This window comes from Rhinolophus sinicus, linkage group LG13, assembly GCF_036562045.2.
Source record: "Rhinolophus sinicus isolate RSC01 linkage group LG13, ASM3656204v1, whole genome shotgun sequence".
NCBI classification, from domain to species: Eukaryota; Metazoa; Chordata; class Mammalia; order Chiroptera; family Rhinolophidae; genus Rhinolophus; species Rhinolophus sinicus.
The window spans coordinates 32,964,126-32,991,141 of NC_133762.1; the positions used below are offsets into that span (position 1 = coordinate 32,964,126).

At 41.7% G+C, this 27,016-nt stretch overlaps 1 long non-coding RNA gene across 1 annotated transcript in view; it reads left to right on the plus strand.

Annotated features, from left to right (window-relative positions):
• Positions 1-26,165, plus strand: part of LOC141568325 (uncharacterized) — a 98,460-nt gene extending 72,295 nt beyond the window's left edge. The window contains exons 3-4 of the long non-coding RNA XR_012491453.1: positions 18,050-18,179; positions 26,003-26,165. This is a non-coding gene — a long non-coding RNA (uncharacterized LOC141568325). The remainder of the gene's footprint in view (positions 1-18,049; positions 18,180-26,002) is intronic.
• Positions 26,166-27,016: the final 851 nt, after the last annotated feature.

A 27,016-nucleotide genomic window follows, 5' to 3' on the forward strand; every position in this document is an offset into this window, starting at 1 on the left:
TACCTCTGTTTCATTTGGTTCCAGTTCTGGAGGTTTCTTCTGTTCTTTTATTTGGGACATGTTTCTTTGTTTCCCCATTCTGGCTGACTGTGTTTGCTTTGATGTATTAGGTAGGTCCCTTAGGGTTCTTGGTTTTTGCTGGGTTATCTTATGTAGTATGTGTCCTTTATATTTGACTTGCACCACTTCCTTCTTCTCCTGTGCGTGTGCTCCAAAGGTGACCTTGCGTTGTGTGTATTCCCCTGTTAGGGTTGAGCTTTAGTTGCTTTTGCCTTGTCAGTAGATGGGATTGACTCCTAGGCTGACTAGGTGTGAGACTTGGCACTGCCCACAGCAGGATGCTCTGCTGTGTGAGGGTTGACCACTCAAATGAGGCTTGGCCCCTATGGGCTCTTGTGCCTGTAGATAATTTCCTCTAGGTGTGTCAGTTGTAGGTCAAACCCGGTAATACTCTGGTTTGGTGTGGAGTTGGCCTCTGGATGTGTTGAATCTTGTGCCTCTTGGGCTGGGCCCTTCAAGTAATCCTGGTACGAGTCTCTTAGCTGTTCTGTGTGATGAGCAGAAAGTCCTTTGATGGGTTATAGATGTTCAATTTGTGGTAAGTTCTGGAGGAGAACTCAAGAAGCCCACCTTGCTGCTGCCATTCCTGCACTGAGCTGCTCCACAGCAGAAGTCCTGACTCTGGCTGTGGCTGCCTGGGGGACAGGGGAACTCCACGTGGTTCTCGACTTTTACTGTCTGACTTATTTCACTTAGCACAATAATCTCAAGATCCATCCATGTTGTCACAAATGGTACTATTTCATCTTTTCTTGTGGCAATATCCTTTTAAGAAATCAAAATTAATCCAAAAAATTCACGATGAACAAAATATCAAAATTTTAAATAAAGGCCATTGCCCTGTCGAGCCATATTGAGCCAGAGGCCAAAGGAAAACTGTATGTCCCTATACACCTGTTTTTGTATATTTTATTAGTGGTTAATTTATTTTTTTGCAGAACATTAAAGTAGTTGAGGAAATACTGAAAATTGAAATGTCAGTGTATTAAAACTGACATTTTTTTCAGTTTAAGTATTTTTATTTATACCAAAATATAATTTATGGTAATTTGCCTTCAGCTTAAGGTAATTAAAAATTACTTAAGATTGTCACTTGATGAAGAGAAATTGTCAACATGACACACTCTCAATTGAAGATGAGATAAGCAATGAGGTAGATTTTGGAAATATTATTGATGGGTTTCCTTTCATTAAAGCCGGGCACACGTGTTTCCTTCTACCTCAGGTTCCAATATGACTTACTGTGGCCGTCCCCTGGGCAAGGCAGAGGGTAGGTTGTAAGATTAATTCATGCTTGGAGCAGAGTAAACATTTATTAACTATTCATTGTTATCACAGTTCCTTCTCAAGAGCTCCAAAGCAGAGCCAGGACTCCCAACTGTGCCAAATACAGTCCTAGGAATTGAGAATAAGATGAAGAAAGCAAGCTGGACAATAATTAAAGTTTTTCAGAAGTCTCTAAGTGCTGCTCCCAACTCAAGATGTTGGCTTCTAATTTGTGCCATTTCCATGGCAACCTCAGAAGTAATGAGCTGCACTCCCCCCCTGCCCCCAGATTCTTCTGCCCCCACTCAACCATGTGGGCAGTGGAAAATCCAAACATTACATGGAAAAGGGGGAAGTGGAGATAACATGGTGTTGCAGAAGGTTGTGGATTAGAGACCAGACAGCTTCCAACATTCTATAACCCTCTGCTCATCCTAGTGCAAGTGAGGATATTAAAACTTGCTTCTTAGAAGTGTTTTGTGAATAATGGCCTGATTTTTTATAGGGTGTCTGAAGCACTACCCAGAACATCCTATGCTAAGAATAAATGTTTTTTTTAATGCAGGAAGAAGGAAGGAATTGCTGCATAATAGATTGCCACAAACTTCAGTGGCTTAAAATAAGACTTGTTTTACCTCAAAGTTCTGTAAGTTGAAAGTCCAGGTGGTGTTGACTGGTATCTCTGCTGAGTGTCTCACAAGGTTAAAGTCAGCGCGTCAACAGGGCTGAGATCTTATCTGGAAACTCTGGGGATGAAACCACTTCCAAGTTATTTCAGGCTGGTTCTATGCTAGGTCTTTTCTTTTTCACTTAATCTTCATAACACGACTATATGATCACTCATGCTTCCATTTCATAGATAAACTCTTCAGCCATTGAACAGCTTTCGCAAGATCTCAGCAAGTCTAGTTGATGACTTCAAATTTTTGTTTGAAAATAAGAAAAATGCACGTTGAATGTGGAAATCAGACATTCATTGAAGGCTTGGTTTCTTTCATAGAAAATGATGTGGTCATTGGCAAACTTATCAGAGACAGCTGTCCACCTTATTAACCCTGCGTCCATATTTCCACTTGTCTTCTCTCATCCCTTTGGTTAACTCAGTTCTTAGGACTGTATTCACAACAGGCTAAAAAGCACCTCAAGTCCTCCCAACAATGTAGAAAGGAACATACTGGGTAGACACTAGGCTGCTTACCCTGCCTGATGTGGGCCTCTGTTGCTATGACAAGCATACATTTCTAAGGCCAACTGGAAGTTGCCCATGTGCATATAACTTTATTTTCTAGCCCTCCAGTTTAGAAGCTGTAGTTCTCATGCCTAGACACTGGAAATTCAGGGATATACCAAAGTTTGGGGGAGGATGTTCTGAGAAGATTCAAGTTCATGTTCAGTGAGTGACCTACTTTATTCCAACTTCATATGAGCCCCATGTGATCTGTGTGTGACCACCATGGGCATATTCTTGGCTGTCATTTAGTCGGGTGTCCTGTGAGACTTTGGGAGTATACATTGGTCCATTTCCATTTCCTATAAGGTGGGACCAGGAAATACACAATACTTCACAAAGATGTCCCCTACCAAGGGCTCTCCCTGAAAGGTAGAATCCATGGATAGTGTAATCATCAGTACTATGGGTCCCTCTGTTCTACCTTGGACCACTTAATATAACCTGTGCTCACAATTAAATTTGGTATGAAACTTGGGGTCTCTTTAAACTGTTGTTTAACCTTTTGGTCTCTGTTTTATTCTTGTTTCTCAGTGGAAATTCTTTTTGAGAAATTCTGACCTCTTTTGGAGAACCAAAGTAGCAATGAATTTTTTTTCCTCCCTATTAAGTCAGGATAGACAGGGAAGCAATGTGACCCTAGATCATTAATTCCGGAGTTCTGGCTGTCTTTGGGAGATGGCCAGTGGCCCAGAAAAGAAGCCAGATGGGGTCAGAGACCTCAAACTGACAGATGTGGCAGTGAAGGATTCCAGGAAGAAAGATCAGAGGCTGGCCAGGGACGAGAGCCACTTGCCCAGATGCAAAACCCCAGAGGGGTGAAGGTAAAGACTTGGGCAGTGTTTTGGCTGAGTCATGGGAGAAACTGGTCAGCAGCTAGGGTCAAGTTTAGGACAGCAAAACACTGTCCAACAAACTTGAGAAAAGAGAGGGTAAGGGAAGAAGGTGTTTGTAGGATCCTGAGGAGTTAGTTGTATCATCTACAGAGTGAATTTCTGTAACCCCTCTTGTGGCCCCACCCTGTACGTCTAAATGTGACAGTGTCTGTCCAAGGATAGTAGGACAGCATAGAGATAAACTCCATTGTACATGGATCAAGGAGAAATAAAAAAGCAGGAAGTTAAAGAGCAGGGAAGGAAATAGGAACCCTCGATGAAGATTGCCTGTTCTTCCTCAACTGTGTCATCACAATGCCAACTTTCATCTGGCTGATTTGCCGACCCACAAGCAAAAGATGGTGTCTGGTGTGACTCAGTCCTCTACCTCTGAGAGAGCCATCACCCTTCCACTTAAGAGAGAAGAGGATGGAAGCTGTTACCCTGAAGCTTTTGCTCAGCTTATGAAAAGGGGCCTTGGACCAGTTTATTATGACGACTTGTGCAAAATGTCTTTACCCATGCTAATTTTTTAAACACCCGCTTAAATTGCAATCCATTTAAAGTTTATTGAACAGAACATTCTATTATGTTGGCAGAATTTCCTCTTTGAAACAATGTTCTTGCTTCAAATGTTTTAATGGTAACACCAAAGAAGTAACTAACTAAAACAGCACACACGAAATAATACGTTATTTGGACCAGAGTGAAAGAGGCAAAGAGGACACAAAAGCAAAAGACATGCTAGAATTCCAAGTAATAAATACAGAAGGAAAGGTGGAGTTAGAAAATCACCCCTTGGCACCCACCACAATAATAATTGTTTCAGGCAAGGATCATTAGTGGATGCTAAAATTAGTGGGTAAAAATACTATGAGAAAGAGGATATTTACATAGTCTCAAAGTATTTCCCCACAAGATACTAATTAATTACAAAAAGAATAATAGTGACTTTATAGAGAAGAAGTCTGGCAGACACCACTTAAATAAAGCAATTAAAGTAAATATCACACACACAAAAATGGGACAAATAAGCATCACGTGCCTCGTGATATGCTGCACCAAGAAGGACACGATATCCCTTCTGTGGTTTTTCCTGCCAAAATTGCATAGCCTGAATCTAATTATCAGGGAACCTCAGACAAACCCAAATTAAGGGACATGCTCCTAAACAAATAATCGGTGCTATTCCAATATGTCAAGATTTTTAAAGACAAAGAAAAGCTAAGGAACTATACCAGATTAAAGTAGAACAAACAGACATGCCAGATTAAAGGTACATGACAAATAAATGTAACAGTGTGATTCCTAGACCAGCCCCTGGATTTAGTGGGACAATAGTGAACTTTGTGTAAGGCCCTCAGGTTAGAGATTAGTGTTGCATCAATGACAATTTCCTGATTTTGATCATTGAACTATGTAATAAAAAGTCTTTGATTTTAGGAAATTTACACTGAAGTATTTAGAGGTGAAGGGGGTATCGTGTGTGCAACCTTCATTCAGATATTTCAGAATAAGTGTGTGTGTGTGTGTGTGTGTGTGTGTGTGTGTATGGATGGATAGATGGATGGATGGATAGATAGATAGATTGACTGATAAAGCAAGTGTGGTAAATTTTTAATGTAGAGAATCTAGGTGGTCATACAGAAATTCTTTGAACATTTTTTGAAACTTCTGTAAGCCTGAGCTGATTTCAAAATAAAAGTGAAAAATAAAAATAAAACGTTTAAAAAAGAAGACATAGTCTCTGCCATCGAGTAACTCACCGCCTCATACGGAGAGATGGGCACGTCACTATAAAGAGATAATTGCAGTTCAGTAAATTGCAGAGTGTTATAAGGGCAAAGGAGATGGGATACAATTGCTGGAAGTAAAAAGAGAACAGACATTTTCTAGAGAAAACATTAAGTGTGAGTTAAGCAAACTTCTTGTCTTTCTAGCCCTTAAGGAACATCTTTAGGCTTATCATTTTGAAGCATCAAGCCAGTTGCTCCACGTTGACGTCAGAAAGGCTTTAGCTCGTAGATCCCTCTATCCCATAGCACATCCAGTCATCTTGCCAGTAACATAGCCATTTATAAATCTTGGCTGCCTCAGACCGTGAACAGCAATGAAGCCATTTTATTATTTAGACCCAAATTACAGCAACACTCTTTCTTTGCTAACAAAGATCCGAGTATTTTTCAGAGTTCCCCTCTGTTAACAGTTTTGCGGTATACCCTAGAAATAGGTTTCTGTGGATGAGTCCTCAGCCATAATTATTTATCTGTGTTCTAAGAAATCCAGAAACGTGCCCACTGCTCTCTAGGAAGAGAGAAGTCGGTACCTGCTGGTATTGCAGCAGGGGCCTATATAAATGAAGAAAAATGTTTCTAAGAACTTCTGCTGAGTGTACGGAGGTAAGGGTATGTTAGTGTCCTCGAGGATCGGGGAAGCAATGGATGTTCGGAAGCCAAAGGAGGAGAGACATTTTGGTAGCTGACAACAAGGGTACCTGAGCAGGAATCAGAAGTCCCTGGCAGGCTAGAGTCACTAAGTGCCAGAGAATTTAGAATATGTCTTCTTATCTTCAATCTAAGAACGCTGTTTTACTTTCTCCAGAATTATTGGCTTTGACTGAGTTAGTGAATTAATTGCTTCTGAATTCACAACCTAGATGACCTGGCAAGCAAGAGTTGGAATCAAAACCGAGTCAGAGGCTTCCTGTGCTCATTGACCTCGCTAGGTCAGTTCCAGGATGAGACCCTCCTTTTCATCACTGAAAACTTCCAAACATTCGTACCTGACCAAGGGCTGGTGGTGATCATGGCTCCTGCCATGTGACAGGGCATGAGTGCTTACTCACAACCCAATTCCAAGAAAATATTCTTGCTTACTCATTCGGTATCCATTCACTCAATACAAATTCTTGAATGCCTATTAAGAACCAAGGGTCATATTCTTCCACAAAAAGGGGTCAGTTGCAGACTTGCTAACATGCCATCATGATTGAGGAAAAGCTGGACTGAGAGTGGGGAGGGATGATTTGGACTTCAGTTTATGTCACCATGCGCCTACATGTCCTTGGATAAATGGTGTCTCTTCTCTGAACTTATTAAAGGGGTCTTGGGCCAGTTTATCTATTGCTAACATAGACCCAAGTATTTTTAAGTTCCCCCTTGGTTAATAGTTTTGTGCTATAGATAACCAAAGGTAACCTTTGGTTATCTCATCTGTAAAGTGAGGATGCTTTAACAATCGCTTCAGTACCTTACAACACCCAGGTGTCAGTGGTCAGAATTGATTGTCCACCTAAAGCCCTCCAAATATGACCTCAGACTGAAGAACTTATTCAAGGGTAAATAAACTAAAGAGGGAAAAGGACGGACACTGTTGCAAGATTACTCAGTGCAGGTAGGAGTATGGTTTCTCCAAAGGTGGGGAAAGATTTTCACAGAGGACAGTATAAGAAAGGCAAGATGAGTTACCTTACCTCTCTTGGGGGGAGAGAGAACCTTATCATGTTAGAAAGAAGGGGAGATCTTCTCAGATGAGAGAGTGGTTGCCTCTTCAGATACGTGGCCAAGACAGGTACAGGTAGAAGTGAGGGCTGGAAACGAAACAGACTAGAGTCTGCTTACAATGGAGGCAATTAGCCTTTACAAATTTTACAAGGGGTAAACTTTACCCCTTCTTAATAAAGTAAAGGAAATTTCTGTTGACTTGGGAAAAAGACTGAGGGATGGCTTGTAAAGTGTTTCCCGGTTCTAAGAGGCTAGAACACAACTCACCAAGCACCATGTTGTTCATATTGGATTTACTGTACCAGAGGGAGAAGTGTTTTCCTTAAAGACACTGAGACTGTTTAGACACTTGATCTGTCTTCTTTTCCAAATGTGACAAGATTTTGAGTTATTGCTTCATGAAGGAACTGGAAAACACCCTGAGATGCTGTTTATTTCTTAACTGCTTTGCTGTAAGCTGCTGTTTTAAATTCTAAACAGCTTAATAAAAACTTTCCAACAATTTCAGCATTTTCTAAATTTGAGAGGCCATCTTTATGGCTTTTGGAAGCAAGTCCAGGAATACTGTCATTAAGCAATTTCAGGCAAAAAAAAAAAAAAAAAAACAACTAATTTTAACAGAGGAAATAATAACAATTGGAGTGATGTAGTTTAAAACCAGTGTGCATGTGACTAATACCCCATTACCTCACCCAGCTGATTCAGAAAGATGAGTGTCTGCTACACAGAAGGTTCACCTAAATGTCTACTCAGCTACTTTGTCCTTGGTCAGTGGAGAAACTTACTAACTCATCTAATGCATTGAACCCAAGACTATAGGCATTTAGGGGCCCATATAGCTTTGGTCCAGGAGGGTAGAGGGGACAAGAAAGGGCCTAGAAGTCAGCATTCCTATGTACCCTTTCACGCCTTAAAACTAGGTATTTGCCAAACAAAGCTAGAGTCCAGTGAAGGGTTTCCCAACACCTATGGCAAAATCATTTCATCCTCATAGCCACCTAAGGTAGACTTTATGATTTCCATCGTGCAAAAGAAACTCAGGTTCGGAGGGGTGAAGTGACTTGTTTGAAGGCTTACAACTTACAAGAGCTGGGACCTGAACCCAGGCCAGACTCCACAGTGCTTTCAGAGAGTCATGCTCTGCTCCTTGGAGAGTGGCTGTTCTTTGCCCGGGCTCAAGCTGAGACCTCACCTCCATCACACAGGGTCTGTGCCCCTTAGCTTCTCCTCTGGTCATTCCTGCCCCTTTCTTTGACTTTGGCAATCGGCCCATCTCCTTCCTCTTCAAGCTGTTGTTTCTGCGTCTACTCACTCTTTCTTGGCCCTGTAAATATGTCACGTGCAAAAAGCAGAAATGCAAGTAAGCTTTAAATGGCTGATCTTGGCAACAGACCCATCACAAAATCAGCCCAAAAGCTCTGTTCCCGTGCAAATGAACAGCTGAAGCAGACAGCCCAGCAAGGGTTGACCAGTGTGCTCACTGGGGAGAAGGTTGATTGTCAGTAGATTTCTCCTTCCTCTTTCAAATGTCCTTATTGGCACAGAAGGAAGTGGGGGCATAAAGATTGGTGTTATGGTTAGGACTTCGCAGGGCTTCAATTCCTTGAGTTAAGTATTTAGATGCCCCAGACTTCCCCTCCTATATCAGAGTGGATAGCTGTTTTCCTCTGGATTAAAGTTAAGCCATATCAAGCACCTGGCAGTAATACATACCGTTATAGGGAAGTAGGTCTTACCTCCTTCCCTGTTCATAGGAGACAGTGCATCACGAAACTTCTGTTGAATCATCAGCCATAGTTTCTGCTGTCCCCAGTGTATGAGACATAAACCCCCAAATCCTGAAGTAAGTCCTTCACACTTCCATCTCCTCATCTGTCCTCATCATAACCCATTGAATATAAAGCCCTGTGAACTTCACCTCCCTCACTTGACTTCATCTACTCTCCTCCACGTTCACTGCCACCATCCTACTCCCAGCCACCAGCACCTCTATGCTGGTTGTCACCATTGTCTCCCAGATGGTCACTCTGCTCCTACAATGATCTATTCACCACCCAGTGGCCAGAGCGAGCTGCTCAAAATGCACACTTCTCACTTTGCCCTCTTACTGTTGACATTCTAGTTATCCCACACCCATCACAAGATGAAAATGTCAACTTAGTAACATGGCCTGTCTCGACCCATATGGTGCAGACCCTGCACACCCTTCCAGCTCCATCGCACACTGTGTGCTCGCTCATCTGTGTTCCCTTAGCTCCAGGCACACCGCCCACCAGACTCTCTCCCGACTCCAGGCCCTTACACAACCTCTTCCCTCTGCCTGGAGCGACAACTGCCTATTTTGTTGAGCTCTCAGCTCACATGCCACTTCCTCAGAGAAGCGTTCCCTGTCCGCTCCCCCCACACGAAGCCACAATACCGATTCTGTTTACCGGTTGTGCCCAGTCTCTCTGTCGTTGCAGCTACGACAGTTGTAGTTTCAGTGCTTTGTGTGATTATTTCTTTGTCTCCCTTGTCAGACAGTTAGCTCTCAAGGTTAGGAACTGTGTCTGATTTCTTCTAACCGTTGAACTCCCAGTGCGGTGAAAGATTGCGAGAGGTCTTACAAAATTAAATTCTTGGAGGTAGTTTTGCATTTTTGCTTAGATAAGTTGATGTGAGGAGGAAGAAGTTTGGAAATGTTACTAGATTAATATTACTATTCTTCATAAATGTAGTGATGGCTTGGTCGACGGGTTAACAAATACAAGATAGGTGAACATGATTCAACTTTTACTTGTAGGACAAATAATATTTAAAAACTAAGTGAATAAATGTAGTTCTCTACAACAAACACTCCAACAAATATAATTTTCAATAACCAGCATATAAGTCTGAAGGTTACAAGTCAATATTCTCTGCAGATATGTTTGAAAGAAATCTCTCAATGTTTTAGGAAAGTACTTTGTACTTTTTAGTAACTTCAACCCAAACAAAAAAAAAACATAACGTTGCAGTGACAAGGTATAGAATGAGTATGGATTTAACTTCAAATGCAAGTTTGGTAACTGATATGTAAACATTCTTTGATCTTCTTTCTTATCTTTCTAAAAACATTTAAAGACTAACCCAATGTGTTGCATTCTCAAAAATATTAAGCACCTCTTCACAGAACGTTCCTCCACGACATACCATTGAAACATGTGGCCTATGGGTTTCAACTATAATTTTGACAAATATTGAATCAAATAACTTGGTGTTTTAATAATGCATGTCCACAGAACCTAATAAGGTTTTAGCCAGTTAGTTGGAGCCATATATATATAAAATGAATAAATGACCAACTGAGCTAGAAAATGGCCTGGGTGAGACGGGATGACACAGGTGACAATGGAGGTAGCCATGCCTTTCCTCTACAGCAGACTTTCTCCGCTTCAGTGCCACTGACATTTGGGGCTGGCTAATTCTTTTTTTTTTGTGGGGTCTGTACTATGCATCCTACAATGTTTAGCAGCTTTCCCGGCCTCTACTCACTGCATGCTAGTAGCATCCTGCCCTCCAGGATGGCAATCAAAAATGTCTTCAGACATTGAAAGCCACTGATCTCTAGAGTTACAACGTGAAAATCAACTTTCTATGAGCCATGAAATTGTGAGCCACAGAATTCTCAAGAATAAGAGAACAGAACTGTGTTCACGATTTGGCCTCTGGGCATGGTAGAAAATTCAGAGGCTTAGGAATCAGACAGGCTTGTGTTTGTAGCCTGGGGCTACCTACGAGCTGGCTGTGTGATATTGGGCAACTTAGCCAACCACCCAAAGCCGCAGCTCCCTTGTCTAGCAAACGGAAAGAAGAAGACCAAGGTGGCTCTAAAGAGTCCCTAAGTCCACCCTTGAGAAGCACGTATAGTATATGACAAAATAAGGACTTAATAAACCAGTAGATGCTGTCAAAGTGTCGTGGATATCACTGCCTGCTACCTCCTCTCCGGCGTCCTTACTTGAGCACTGCTCCGCCCCACCCAGGACTCACTTCACCAGAATACTGCTCCACCCTTTCCCAGTCTCTGCCTCTGACTCCTGGGGCCATCATGTGTCTGCTTTGTGGAACATTTCACCTTACTTTCCTGAACAGGTAAAGACAAGGCTGTGCAATCACACCCCATCTTTGAGACCCTGGAGCACTCCCCTCTACCATCGTGGTTGTCTTGCCCCTGGTAAGAGTTTTAAACAAACAGTTCTGTCTACGGTGTGCCTTCTCTTGTTAAGAGCTCTCCCTGTAGCAGGTACCTTCAGTCTTGGCCCACGGTGCTGCAAGTTAGCAATTGGCAGCAGGCTGTGGATGTCCTTGAGCCAAGTGTTTGCTTCCCCACACACACTGCACAGCCTGGCTTCTCGGTCACGGAGACTCGGTCACTGGAGGTATAGGCATGAAGAGAACTCACAGAATGAGCTTGGGATGCCACAAATGGGACAAGAGACTGTCCTCTGACAGAGGTTCTTGGTGGACTGGGGAGATGAGAACATGGAGATAGGAAACTTAATCAGGCCTGACCCCAGGAATCCTGTCACCTTGGCACAGTTTCTGTGCTCCTGCAGCTGTGAGTGGAGAGAGGTCTGCCAGCCCCTCTCTGCACTGAAACATCTCATGGGGGGTGGGAAGGAAGCATCTATGATGAGAAAACCATCGCACCTGTATGCAGTCCCAGGTGCCAGAATGGTAACAGCAGCCACGTTTCCATCCAAATCTGAGACCTCTCTGAGTGATAGGCTAAACCCACTTAGATTGTTTAGTCTCTGATTTTCCACTTTGTCTGTTTACAGACAAGGGCTGTCATGTTAATCATTGGTTTTCTAAATCAAACTTAAGCTTACAGATGAGTCACATTAATTTCTTTTTTCTCTCATGTGCTCTGTGGCGAGCCTGCTTTCATTTGGAATCCACTAATTCATAATTTTGTGAGTGTGCAGCAGGGGCAGCGTTTAGATTTACCTCGGGGAGAAGGAGAAAAGCTTTTTGGGGAATTGATGTTTTAGGAGGCATATTTGAATAAATAATGTATAAACTGTTCTCATTCTGCTAAAGATGCTATTTACATACAGTAAATAGGAAATGAGCCTTATCTGTTCACGAAAGAAGGCCGAAGAGCAGTGCTGTCTGGTAGAAATGTAATGTAAGCCGCACATGTCATTTTAAATGTTATAGGAGCCACATTTAAGAAGTGAAAATAGCAGGTGAAATTAATTTTAATAACGCAGTTTCCTTAATCCAATATATGCAAAATATTACCATGTCAACGTGCAATCATTATAAAAATCATTAATGCCACGCTTGACATTTCTCTTTCCATACTGTCTTTGAAGTTCGGCATGCATTTTACACTCACAGCACATTTCAACTCAGACCAGCAACATATCAAGTGCTTATGAGCCACATGTGACTAGCAGCTACCATATTGGACTACACAGTGCTCTAGAAGGTTCCGTCCCTTTTCTGGTCTTCTTCCTTCTGATCTCCCTCCTCCTGTTGCTTCATGAGTCATCTGTCTTATAAATCTTTTGGTTGCTATTAGTCTGTTTACAAGGAACATATATTCACTTTGATACAGGCATTCTCTTCCTTCTCTAGAATCCTTGGTCAATATTTCCAACTCCGAAAAGCAAGGGAGTGTGTAAAGTTCAGGTAAGATCTTCATCTTACTTCATCAAAAATAAGACAATTTTTGAACTTAAGCAAATCTTGAAAACTCTGGGACATGTTGTCAATTGTTACAGGGCCTTTGGGGTTTACAGAGTAGAAGTTTAAACTCTGCCACACTGAATCCTCACAAAACTTTGAATATGGACAGCCTGAAATTTTAGCCTGGCTGGGTTTATACTTCAGAGGCTACATTCACAGAGGTCATTCCCAAGCCCAACAGAGGTGTCCACATTGGCCCAATAGACCAAAGCACTACCCACTGGGAATGAGAAAATACATGGGCATCAAGAAACCAAGCAACATAAAGCAGTTTCATTTTCTCCCCTGAGTGAGGCTGATAAATACATTTAATTCAAGAAGTAGATATTTTTCAGGTTGATTCCAACTGCAACTTTCTTGTGAACACTGTATAAATGTCATTAAACCACAGAAACTAAAAACCGCCATGTGAAAGCTCAGATTACCAAGGTAAGACTATGTGCAATTATTAGCCATAATGAGAAAGATTTGTGTACACTAATAGGTTAAGATGTTTATGAAGTTACCAGGTAAGCAAATTGTAGGTTATTATGTATTGCATGATCTTTGGTAAATGTATATCTGAAAACGTAGATGACATAGATAGATATAGACATATAAGTGAAGACACAAATCAATCTGGAAAGTCAGGAAGATGAGGGACAACACATTTTTAGAGTGGTACCATGGAAGGGTGAAATTAGATAAATGAGGGGGGCACATTTACATCTAACTTTGTATGAATTTTAATAGTGGAACTGGTTGGTTATTTCCTTTTTGTGTGACTTTTAGCACTTTTGTGTGATAAATCAGCATTAGTAGTAATAGTAATAGAATAAGGATGTTTTTAAGAGTAAGTCAGTTGTGTTCAAAGTCAAGTGACAGGGTCTCTAGTATTGAAAGCCCCTACCCATTTGCAGACTTCTTTGCAAACGACAATAATCCTGGGAAAAACAGAAGGTAGCCGGAAAAGAGAAAGACCAAATATAAGATGGAATGACTCCATAAAAGAAGCCAGAGGCGTGAATATACAGGAGCTGAGCAGGGCTGTTAAGAACACGACGCTATAGACACCATTCATTCATAGGTTTGCCAGCAGTCAGTTCCAACTCAATGGCACAGAACACACACCCATTTGCCTTGACCTAGCCTTGACCTTGACCCATCCTACACTGACCTCAATCCCCAACGAATTCAGCTACTCTAAACTGGTAATAATTAACATTACTGATCATGCAGTAGGAGCTTCACTTCCCTTCACGGAACTGTCAACATTCTCAAGGGGCAGGTATTATAATTCCATTTTACAGATGAGTAAACCAAGACAGAGAAAGATTGAGTCACGTAACCAAGGTCACACAGCTAGCCAGTATGAGAGCCAGAATGTGGTTTGGCACTTCCGTGATGGCAACCCTCCTGACTAGTATTTTCATACCACCCAAGGGCCTATGGGAAACAGGCCTCCTGGACATTGAATGTTCCACACAAAAGTTCACTTGAATTAAGTAAGATGTGTTTCATTTGGGGAAAAAAACCTCTGCTTGAGCTCACCTGAAGATGGGTGGTCTCCAGTCTACTAAAATTGCCCATAAAACCAGAGCATCAACTTACTGAAGTGCAAGCCAGAAAGAATAGGGTACCAAGGGAGGGTAGATGGGGGTGTTTTCAACACATTGTTACCATTCTAATTACTGCAAGTTTTGTTTTAAAGAGGATTTGAGCTGCAAAATGTGTCACTGCCGACAGGCTAAATTTTAATGATGTATCTTTAATTGTAAAAGTGAATCTCATGCTTATGAGAAGTGCAGAATCTATGAGCAAATTAAGTGTATTGAGTGTTACATGTCTAACAATTGGTGGTGTTTTGTCTGTGAACTGCTGCTTTAGTGTTGACTGGGTGAATTTTTGTAATTATTATTATTATTATTGCCCCAAAGGGCTTCAAGTCACAAATAACCACAAACACACCAAAGGCAATGACTGACAATGACAAATTATTAAAGCCTTCTTTCTGTTCTTTACTAATTTTATAATATTATTTTCATAAACATCACCAGCCATCATGTATTGCCCGGAGTTAGTTTTGGTGTAATGTGTTTTGCCCAGGCTCTGACTCAGATGTGTTTTGAAAAACTTAAAATAAAAACCTATGCAGTGGTTGGGGAAGAGCGATGAAGAGAGAGAGTACAGAGAACTTTTAGGGCAGTGAAAATCCTTTGTGTGTTATTATGTGGATGGATACATATCATTATACATTTGTCCAAACCCATAGAATGTACTACGGGAAGAGTGAATCCTAATGTAAACTACGAACTTTGGGTGATTATAATGTTACCCAAAGTCAATGTAAGATCATCCTTGGTTAAAAAAAAAAAAAAAAAAAAAGCACCATCCTGGTGAATGATATTGATAATGGGAGAGGCTGAGTACGTGCACGTGTGGGGGCAGAGGGTACATGGGAAATCTTTGTATCTTCCCCTCATTTTGCTGTGAACCTAAAACTGCTCTGAAAAAAACTAAAGTCTTAAAAAAAAAAAAAAACCACAAAAACTATGCAGCGAACGATTTTAAAAGATTACCCCCAAACATTTTCTCTTAAACTGTAAGAGTCAGATATTTACAAAGAGGAAATTCAAGCTGGCCTTTGATACCATTACCGTCTCCGCATCACGGTACCCTCCCTGCTCCAGGTTAATTATGGGCCAAACCTCACCCTCAAGCTTGGAAAACTCTCTGTTGAAGCTGTTATTTATTTTTTTTAGGGCTAATGGGTGGTTTGTAAGTTTCTTGTGCAGATCACTTGAGTTGAAGCACCACCATCTGCCTCAAGTACTTCACACACAACCCCTTAGCTGCTGCTACTTCTTTTTTCTTAAGTATTTTTTTATTAGTTTCAAGTGTACAAAACAATATACTAGTTAGACATTTCACCCCTCACAAAGTGATAACCCCCTCCTCCGATTTACTACCCCGCTGACATCGTATATCGCTGTTATAATTCCAATGACTCTATTCCCTATGCTGTTCTTGGTCAGCCAGGATATTTCTATTTGACTGTCGGTGTGTAGCTCCCTTGATGTCTTTGAACAGAAGAACACCTGGTGCATCTGAAATGCACCAGTTTGTTGATTTTGGTAAAGTGTGTCACTTTCCTCTTTGTGCTCCTTTCTTCATCTATAAAATGGGGATAATAGTCCATCTTCTGCAGAATTGCTGATACAATTACAGGAGATGATGGGCATTATGTGTTTAGTACAGATCACGTATGGTTTCTTTCTTCTCCCAAGATATGCTTCCGAAAAATGGAAATTGACTCGAGAAGGGAGCAGTAGAGTCCATGAAGCAATTTTAAGGAAGCGAGTGGTAAACATCATGGTAAATCTTTTAGAAACTGCTTTAAAATGTAATAATTGTAATAAGAATGCCTTATTTAGGGGATAGCTGATAATGGGAGAAAATTGAAATACTGGAAACCAATAGCATAGAAGATGGAGGGTGAAAACACCCAAGTTAAAGAATTTCATAGGTTGTTTTGATGATAAGAAAAGAGACAGACGGGCTGCCTAACTTGAGACTTTGTTAAGATAATTATGCTTGTTAAAAAATTTAAGGGTTACAACTAGAGTAATAGGCATTATATAACTATCATAGAGAAATAAAAGGGGGAAACCCCAAAACATAAAACTAGCTAGAACAACCCAAGAGAAAGCTGGGCATGGGACGGAGGCAGGGACACATGCAAAAAAAAAAAAGAAGAAGAAGAAGAAGAAGAAGAAGAAGAAGAAGAAGAAGAAGAAGAAGAAGAAGAAGAAGAAGAAAAGAAAGAAAGAAAGAAAGAAAGAAAGAAAGAAAGAGAAAGAAAAAGAAAAAGAAAAAGAAAAAGAAAAAGAAAAAAAAGACATGGTAAATAGAAAACATAGTTGAAATAGGTTCAAATCCACCAGACTAATATAAATTTAAAACTCATACCAATAAGCAATGTATGTAGTAAATCGTAGATATACTTACTATTAAATGGTCAGGAAGGATAACTAATTGTGGAATCCTAGTTGCCGTTGGTTTTGAGAGGGGATTGATCAGAGAGAATAAACGCTTAAAGGAATAAAGCATCTGGAAAGAATTCTATCAGCCAGAGACACCAGCATGTGGAATTAGAGGACATTCATTATCTTTTTGTTGTTGCTTTCAAGTTTATGAATATGGGACCCAGCATTCCCATGGGAATTTTAGCCCTGCCTACAAGTCAAGTTCAGACATTCTGCTTGAAGGTAATAATTGCAAACAGAGAAAACCCTTTAAAGAGAATGAATTGCTGCTTTTCCTAAGGGCCTCCCAGGAACCAAAAACCTTCAGACATCCCAGGGATCAAGTTCCAGGACCAAGAGCATGACGCTTCATTCTCAACTGCTCCTAGAACTCATGGCCTTCTTCCATGGAGGCTCCATTGTCAATTGGGCCCAGCAAAACTGTTCTCTCTTTCATGCTGACAACATTTGTTTTCCTTTTGCCTCCATTGTTGCTTCCTGAAATCTGTTTCCCAATATTTCACCCGCTGTTCCTACCTTGTGACTTTTGACTCTCTCCTGAGGACCAGGCCACGTTTCTGAAAGCTGTCAATGCCCCCTCTTCCCTCTGGGATAGCCCATAAAATGCTTCTCTCTGATGGGAGGAGTCAGTCACAAATTCAGATGCCATCAGGGGCCAGCAGACAGAATAACTGGATGAGGCCACCTGAGTGGGGAGAGGGTGGGAGGTGGGCCTCTGGTAGCTAAATCCGCGGCAGACTTTGATCATTACGGAATATGGCATAAAATAAACAGGACTAGGGCAAGGGTTTCCGAGGACACTGATTATGAAGATGGTTGAGACTTCCCAAGAGACTGCACCTAATCAACCCCTTTCAAATTCTCTTGGCTATATTCCTAGGAGTAGAATTGCTGAGTCATGTGGTAAATCCATGTTTAACAGTTTGTTGAATTGGAAGACTGTTTTCTAAAGCAGCTGCACCATTTTACGTTCCCACCAGCAGTGTACAAGGGTTCTCATTTCTCCACATCCTCACCAACGCTTGTAATTATCTGTCTTTTTTATTATAGCCAACCTAATGGGTGTGAGGTGGTATCTCTCGTTGTGGTTTTGATTTGCATTTCCCTGATGACTAATGGTGCTGAGCATTTTTTAATGTGCTTAATGGCTAATTTAAATTTTTAATATTGGATATGGATGGTTTCCAGCACAAGGCAGAATCTTCTCTTCAGGGGGCCCCAAATGTCTGCCCAGGGGTAGGACACTCATCCAGGATTTGAGACTCACTAGTTACTCATTTCCACTCTTCTGGGCTGGAGAGAACAGATCCCCAAGAAAGAGGCAGAAGGCCAGAGATTTATGCCTCTGTCTCTCTTTTCTCCCTTTCCTGTCAGCTGCAGCTGGGTGTCTCCTGGAACAAATTCCCTCAGACAAAATTCTCCACCAGACCATCAACTCAGGAGGACAAATGAGGAGCTTGTTGTTAAGAATTTGGGCCAAACCACCCAGAGCTTCCTGTGCCAGGTGAGCATGAATAGGGGCCGAAGTCACCCATTACTAACCCCTCACCCGTGACTGCCTGAGAGGTATTTCTCAGGCTTTAAGCATGAAACCTGTTTCCTCTCTCCCCTCCTAAGTGCAGCCCGGAGAGGCATGATAAAATCACTCGGCAAATGGAAAATATTTATTTTGTGCTTATTCTAAGAAATGTGATCCATCAAAAATCAGCTGACAAGTCCTTTCATTTCCAGGGACAGTGTCCACACATTCCAGGCTGCCTCTGGACCTGGAACCAGACAAAGCCAAGCCAGAGGCCAGTGAGGGCCCTACAGATGTCTTCATGGGTGATACTCTAGCACGGACTCAAAGCACCGTCTGCTCAGTCAGACTGCTTGGTTTTCAGCCCAGTTCCCTCATTCACTAGCTGTGAAAATTGGGCAAGTGCTTAACCATCTCTTAAAGCCACTTTCTCCACCATAAAACAACAACAATAATAGTCCCTTTCTTCATAAGATTGTGTTGAGCATTAAAGAAGGCAGTAACTGCTTGGTTCTTAACAAAGAACCTGGAACATACCAATTAATAAAGAAAAATTAGATATTCCTGTGCTTTGGCTGTCAACTCTGAAAGGGAAGGCCCTTCCAGTTCACAAATCTGATAAATGTTTCTCAAACTCAACTTCTCATTAACATAGACATGATTAGGAAGACAGAGATATACAATCTAGAAGGCAACATAGATGATGAAATGTAGTTAGTTTGGACCAAATTGTATCACTCATGAATTAACTAATTCATACTGGGTAATCCGAAGGACTTGGTAAAATCCATATTTAATTTTAAAAAAATCAACTGAACAACTACGGGATTGGGGTGCTGTATCTAAATGACAGCAATATCAGCTCTGAAACGGACTCAGAATTTGTGTAGGTGCTAAGTTCAAGGAGCTGCTTGGAGCGTCCACGTTGCTTTGGTTTGCACAGTGTCGAGCTCTAGGTAGAGCTAATTTTCCTGTACATTCCCTTTGTTAAGTCACAGTCAGAATAAAAATGAAGCCAAGGTTCTGGGAGTCCAGTTTTTACAAACCGAATAGTGAAACCAAGTTTTTAAAGTATCAGAAAACGACGCTAAAAGTGAAGCCAGGAGCAGCAAAAAGCAATTAGTTTGGAAACAGAAAATGAAAAGAAATATGGTAACTGATCTCACCCTATTAGTTTCCTGTTTCTGCCATGACAAATTACCACCAATTTAGTGGCTTAAAGGAACACAACTTTATCTCTTAGAATTCTGGAGGTTAGAAGTCTGAAATGGGTTTTCAGGGCTGACATCAAAGTGTTGGATCTCTAGGGGACAATTCATACCTGATCTTTTCCACATCTGGGTTCCTGAGCTCAAGGTCCCTGTCTAGGAATTGTATCATTGCAACCTCTGCTTCTGTGATCACATCCCCTCTGCCCAGTCCTCCTGCTTCCCTTGTGATTACATTGGACTCACTCAGATAATCCAGGATAATCTTCCATCTCAAGATCTTTAACATAATCACATCTTCAAAATCCCTTTTGTCATGTAAAATAAGAAATTCACAGGTTCCAGGGATTAGGATGGGAACATCTTTGCAAGACATTAATATGCTGGCTATAGTCCCTAGCTGAAGGATTATTATGTGAAAGAGATATAAGGACAGAGCTAATGCGGATCGGGGGAAGTGGCAAGGAGGCAGAAGTTGGCTCCAAACAGAAGAATCTCAGTAATGGCAAGAGGTGAGTTAAGGTGGTAGGAGATTTTGTGGGTGGTGTGGACTCTTCTTCACTGGAATTTGGTCCCCTTTTTAAACATTCACCTTCTCAATCTTTGTTAGGGGGTTGGATTATGTGGCCTCTGAGAGTGTTTCCAATTTTATGTGTCCTAATCTGTGTAAGTACCTTAACACAAGTATTGAGGGTTTGAAAGGTGTATCAGTCAGTATAGGTTAGGCTATGCTGGGGCAACAAATAGCCCCAACAATCTCAGTGGCTTCAATCAACATATGCATTGTGTGACTATAGAAGACTCTGATAATTGTAGTCCCCCAGGGACCAATAGGGCCACAACCATCTCAAATCCAGCTAGCCACTGTGATAGTAGGAAAAAAAGAAGAAAAAAAAAAGAGGAAAAAAAAAAAGCTCTGGAGGGTCTAGAAAAAAACAATTAATGCTCAGGCCCAAAGGTGGCACACATCACTACACTGCAATTCCTCAGCCAGAACTAGTCACATGGCTCCAACTAACCGTAAGGAAGATAAGGACAGGCAATCTGGAAGGCAAAGGGCCAGAAACAGTTCGTGAGCAGAAACAATGACTACAGCAGTAAACAAGCCAATTTTGTTCCCTTCCCCGTCAATTCATGGGTTTTAGCCATAAACTGGATTCATTTTGACCTCTAAAGTGTTCCTCTAAATGCTTTATTGTCAGTCCATTTGTTCTGGGCTCACTGAGGAGACAGGATTGTCTTAAGCATGCTCTTCCTCATTGATTTTTAGCTCCATAGTTAGGATTTCACTTTCAGAAGATTAATAGTAAAATGATGATGACGATGATGTTGATGAAAACGACAATGAATACTTTTTGAAAATTCACAGCTAAACATTATACTAAGCACTTTCTACACTTATTTTCCTGGATCTTTGGCACAAGGGCATGAGCACGTTATGTTTCCCGTTTTATAGCATCTTCTATCATCAGACTCATGCAAAGACCATCCCCTTGTGTTGTATTCATGTGTTCCCACTCTTCACTTTAGCAATCATAACGCCTTTTATATGATACCTTGACCTCGTGTATATCTTTGCAAAATGTATTGTGTGGTTCTTATGTAGGTAGTTATAATTACCTAAAAGTTACAGTACTGTAAACTTGGTTCTGTTTGTTTCTTACATTCAGCATCATTTTTATAAGATCGTTCCATGTTTGTGCATATACGTCTCACACAGTTTATGGTTTGTAAGAGCTACATGGTATTCCATAGTTCATGTCCACTTTATTTTACTCAATGATGAAACTCCCAGGTAGCCTATAGTAGTTCCCTGATGCATTAAACTGGAGGTAGGCAAACTTTTTCTGTAAAGATCCAGATAGTAAGTAGTTTGGCCTCTGTGGTCCTCTGCGGGCCCTCAAATCTTAGTTGCAAGAATTCAACTCTGCTGTTACAGCATAAGACCAGCCATAGATAGTACATAAATAAATGGGTATGGCCAGATTTGGCCCATGGACCATGGTTTGACAAATCCTGCTTCAAACAAAGCTGTGATGAACATCCTTTATTTGTCCCCTTATGGACTTCTGCCACATTTTCTCTCAAATATCGTATAAGAGTGAGATTGCAGCATCATAATGTAGAGTCAAACATCACTAGACTAAGAACTTCTGGGACTTGGTTCTGAATGGCTATCAGTCTAGACGGATCTAGTTCAGTCTAGACTGAGCTCTTAACAATGGTTCATAGACACAAAAGGTGTTTACTCACATCCCTCCCAACATTACTCAACTATCTTAGTTTTTGTCAATATGTAATAACTCACTGCTTTTTTCCCCCATTCATATTTCTCCGTTTACAAATAAGTTCCAGTATCCATCCATATATTTATTGGTCATTAACACTGCCTTTTCTGTGTATTGCCTGCTCATGACTTTTCCCTTTTTTCTCTATGTTTTGGTGATTTGTGGTAGTTTTTTATACATTTTACATAGTAGTCCTTTTTCAGTTTTGAAACTTACAAGTAATAGTCAAGGAATTTCTCCCAATCTGTGAACTATCTGTGAACTATATCTGTGGTGTTTTAGAATCAGGAATTCTTAACTTTGATGGCATGTGATTTGTGCTTTTTGAAGCTTGTTTAAGAAATCTGTACACACTCCTAGGTCACAATAATGGTATTTTCTTTGATTAACCTTAGAGTTTCACCTTTTATATTTTGGTCTTTTATCCATCTGGAGACGCCTTTATTTATAGGGAAGGGATTTCCATTGTTATCCATAGAGTGAGTCAGGTGTTCTAGCAGCATTAGACAACACTAATGGATAAAACTTTGTCCATTGAGTTCTGTCATCATCTTTATTATATATCAACTGCTCGGATATACATACATCTATCTGAGAGCTTTCTTTTCTTTTCCGCTGATGTAGTTACCCATTTTGTGGCACCTACCATCTTGTTTTCATTCTATGGCTTTGTAATATATTTTAATATTTGGCGTAGCCTATCTCTCCACTTTGCTCTTCTTTTCCAAAATTTACTTAGCTATATATGGACCTTCATATTTCAATATACATTTTGTATGCATTTGTCTATTCTCTAGATCCTTAAAAATATCCAGCTGGGATTTTTATTGTGACTGTATTGAATTCATAGTTTAATTGGAAGATAAACTATGATAGCTTTACAATATTAAGGCAGCTCATTCATGAGGCTGGAATATCCCTCAAATTATCAGACCATCTTTTATATCCTTTAATAGAATTTTAACATTTTTCCCATACCTTTTTTGCACACTTTGTAATTCCTATATATTTCAGAATTCTTGTGAAGGTTTGGAATGAACTTTTCCTTTCTTTTCTATTTTTTTCCATCTAGTTGATTTTTGCTCCTATAGGGAAATACAATTGTTTTCGTGGGTCGATTTTCCTACTTTCTCATATTGTAATCCTCAGAAGCAACCTTCCGAGCGTGGTGCTGTTATCCCATTTAATAGGTGATGAAGTGAGGAAACTAGCCCAAGGTCATTCAGTTACTAAAGTGTGACACTAGTGTGTGAGGCTAAGCAATGCTTCGCATCACAGAATGTTGGTTGTGGGGAAGGGTAAATAGCGATAGTCCATGTAAAACTCCCTGGCACAGGAAAGAAGTACTCGATTTACAAAATGGAAACTCCCCTTTCAGATAGTATCCTTTGGCTATTCCTCTACTGACGCCTGCTGACTCCCAGGAACACGGCTCAGGGAGGCACGTGTTCCTGGGCCCCGCTAATCACAGTAAAAGAGGAAAGAACAGCTTCCTTTCCCAGTGGGCCATTCTAACACATCCCTCCACCAAGTTCAAACCAGCCCTGTCGCGGCAGCGAGATGCTCTGAATAGCACTTCCCCGACTCCCTGGCTGGGCTGGCACCTCCCGTCATCCCCCTTGTCATTTTTGCTGAAGCCTCGCCCCAGCCCCCACATTAGCTCCCACTTGGAAGTCTCCTGTCTGGAGCCAGTGAAGTTTGTCTGCTTTTTTGGGTTTGGCTAATAAATTGGGATCGTGGGGTCAGGCAACAGGGGACCTGGCACCCAGGGAGACCCTGACACCGATTTTATTAGATTTCTCTGTGCAGGGCCTGGGATGCCATCCCAGCAGGGAACCCACAATCGCTCAGTAACCAATATTTTTGTCGTCTCTGGTTTGACAAGGTCATTTTTTACTAGAGGAGGAAAAATCCCACATTAATTATACAAGCAAACTGGGGCCAAGGCCGTTAGAGCTAGCCTCCCTCTTCTGTGACGGGGGGGGGGGGGTAGGAGAGAGGGTTGGCTTCCTCGGTGAGTGGGGAGTAAAGCGGGAGAGAAGAGAGAATGTGTGGAGTTTGGAATTTTCAGACCCTCTGTCTCTGAAATACATATGTGCTGTCTAATTCAGGGTAGTCTTCAGAATGTTTATTTATGTAAAATAGACTATAAGGAGACTGAGTCAAGGAGCATGCATGATCATGCATTCATTCATTCATTCATTCATTCATTCATTCATCCACACACTTCCATAAAGCACCTGTTAGGCACTGAGGAGGAAACAATGAAGCATAGTTCTTGCTTTCTTACTGGTTCTCTCAGTATCGTCTAAGTCTAAGGGCTAGTTCTTGGTACCCCAGGATCATGGTAAACCAACCCAGGCCTAGGAAGGCATGGTGAGCCTGCCATCCCTCTTCAGCTGAAAGGAAGTTCTTGCTCTTTTTTTAGTAGGTCCCCATGCCAGACCTGCACATTCTGAACTATTAATGCCATCACACCTTTTGGGACAGGGATTGCTGTTTGATTGAACCAGCAGGAGTTAACTATGAACTCAAAATCTAACTTGTTTCTTGGCTCATAAAGATGGAAGCACAAATGGAGGCTCTTATTTCACGCCTGGCAATGCCTCTTCCAGAAGTCACAAAGATTCAATCAATCTGTGAACATTTACATTATGTTTGTTGGAGTGAACCACACAGGTTTTCTGCATCCCTTCCCTCCATAACCCCATTGACCATCGTACTTTATGCTCTGCCTTATAATTGGGCAGAGTCTTTCATCCCCCACTATTATCATTCTCTCTACTGAGCTGTCTGTTCTGAAGGCCCTGGGAAGCCCTGGTGTCCTGTGTGCAGACTGTTCCAGTAACCATGACCTTGGCCCATTGGACATTTTCCATCTCCTGAGAGTTCTCTTAACTATACTAGTTCACTTCATCTCCATTCAACACAAGAGCCTTTCTTCTTCTGCCTGCATCTATTTCCCACTCACACCCGACTCCTCTGAGGCTAGACCCACCATGCCCTCTACAACAATCTACAAAGAATGTGATACAGAGCAGCAAAACAGCTCTGGCAGAGGGCATACGTTCCCCGTGGCATCTGCCAAAAAAGCATCTAGAACATCCACATGACACCGTGACACTAGGACCTGGGTCTTTTTCCCAGTTCTGCCACTGAGTGGCAATCCACAACTAACTTAATCTCTCTGAACATTTTAATCCTTCTCTGGAAAATACAGATAGCAATAAAATCTCTCATAAGGAGGCGGTGAGTCCTATGCAAGTCACGTGACCCATGAAAAGTTATTGATGAATGGTTGTCATCAATAGTATTGCTACTCTGGGAAGTCCTCTTCCTACCTCAGTTTCAGCAGATAATCTGGGTACTTGCTTTTATTTAAAAAAAAAAAAAAATCAAGGTCGCCTGGTATAAACGCAGCATCTTCCCTTTATCTCCTTCTAAATATTAATGGAGGTATGTTTCCTTCACTGTCGCATAATTCCTCTGTATCCTACACCACTTTCCCTTCCTGCTTTGTAAGATGAACAAAGAGCTCTAAGGCCTTCCCTAAATCTCTCCGGGTTTGTCTGGAACTCTCGTTCATGAACCTTCTAGTATAGCCGCTAATCACCCATTTTCACAGCCTGGAAGGCCCCTCCTGACTCCCATGTTTTCAGTCAATTCTAATCCTTCCAAAATGACATTGCTTGTTAGACTTTCATATATTAGTTATTGCTGTGTAACAAATGAACACAAACGTAGTGGCTTCAAACAATGCACATTTGTCATTTCATAGTTCCTGGGGTCAGGAATTGGGGCACAGCTAAAGATGGGTGCTTGGTGTCATAGTGTCCCCAAGTTCAGTCATACATGTCACCCAGGGTTGAGATCTCATGCGGAGGCTGGGCCAATTCCAACTTCATGTCACTGATGGTAAAACTCAGTACAAGTGCTGGATACATCAAACCAAAGAACCATCCTGGGAAAGCATTTACAGTGCAGGATGACCAATGAGGGGGACATTTAATTGCCCAGGTGAGGGAGGAGCTATGAGGAAACATTAGGCCACCCCCAACTAAAAAAAAAAAAAAAAAAATCTCTCTCTGCCTCAGTTTCCTCTTTAGAAAGTGAGACTGAAAACACATAGTTATAAGAAGGCTTGAATGAAATAGTACTTTGAAAGTGCTTAAGCTAAGGCCCAACACAAAGTCAGTGTTCCGTAGGTGTTAGCTATTTTATCATTATCGTGTGTAATCTGCTTCCTTTGTGTTTGCCTGCCCTGGCTCACATCCTGTTGTTTTCTGCTCTCCTATGGACTTTCCTGGCTCAGAAACACCGCGAGCACCTCTCCCCTGCTGACTGAGAGCCCCGCCAAGCTGCGCTGATGGGCCTGCCTTTCTGCCTGAGCCTCTGCTTCTGATGTGGTTCCACAGGAGCCAGCGAGAGCATCCTCAGCCCGGTCGTCACCTCCACGCTGAGCTCAGTGCTGGGCTCTGATGGTGAGTGACTGACTCCCTGGTCGGCGCTTGTATTGTGGTTTTTCTGATTGGTTCAGGATGGCGAGGCCTTTGCTACCCACCCCCCATCCCCAAGTGAATTTCCAGTCTTGCCAGAGGCTGGAAAGAGAGTGACTGAGTCATTAGCTCCTCTGGCAACAGCCCCTGGCAGTAGTTCAAGGCAGCTTAGAAAACAGGGCAACAAGTGGCTGCAATATGTATTTCAAAAGTCTAGCAGACAAGAAAAGGAAATGAAAACCAGAAAGAGCAGGGATGGTTAATGTCTGAACCTGGAGGCACAACTAGACGCCATTAGGCACCGCAGATAATGCTCGCAGGCCCTCGAAGTAAGGGACATGGGAGGGTAGTGCCAGCAAAGGAGCCGGGGTGGAACAGCAAAGCTGAGGCCCAGGGACTCTCTTGCAAGGTGAACGGGGTGTGATGTACAGTCATATTTCCCCAACTGACTCTCAAAGTTGGGAGTTCTTAAGAGGACACCTATTAAAAAGTGAGGTGATAATGTTTATCGTTTGAATGTGGAAATGTTCCATGTCCTGCCTTAGGTTGACCTTAGAGCTAGAGTGAGATGGTCCCCCATCTCTCGGCATCTGTACTTGTCTATCTATCCCAGGGAAGGGTTCTGGTTGGTTCTGCGAATATGTGCCCATCCCGTGGATTAATCACAACTGCAAGGGAGAGGGAAACTGACATCAACAGTCCCACTAAGAACCGTCCAAAAAAGGGAAGATGGTTTCGCCTAGGGGATTCTAGACTAAAAACAAACAAATAAAAGAAAAGTATACTCAGTAGGATTGCATCCCACCAAGGTCTTAGTCATGACCTTCAGA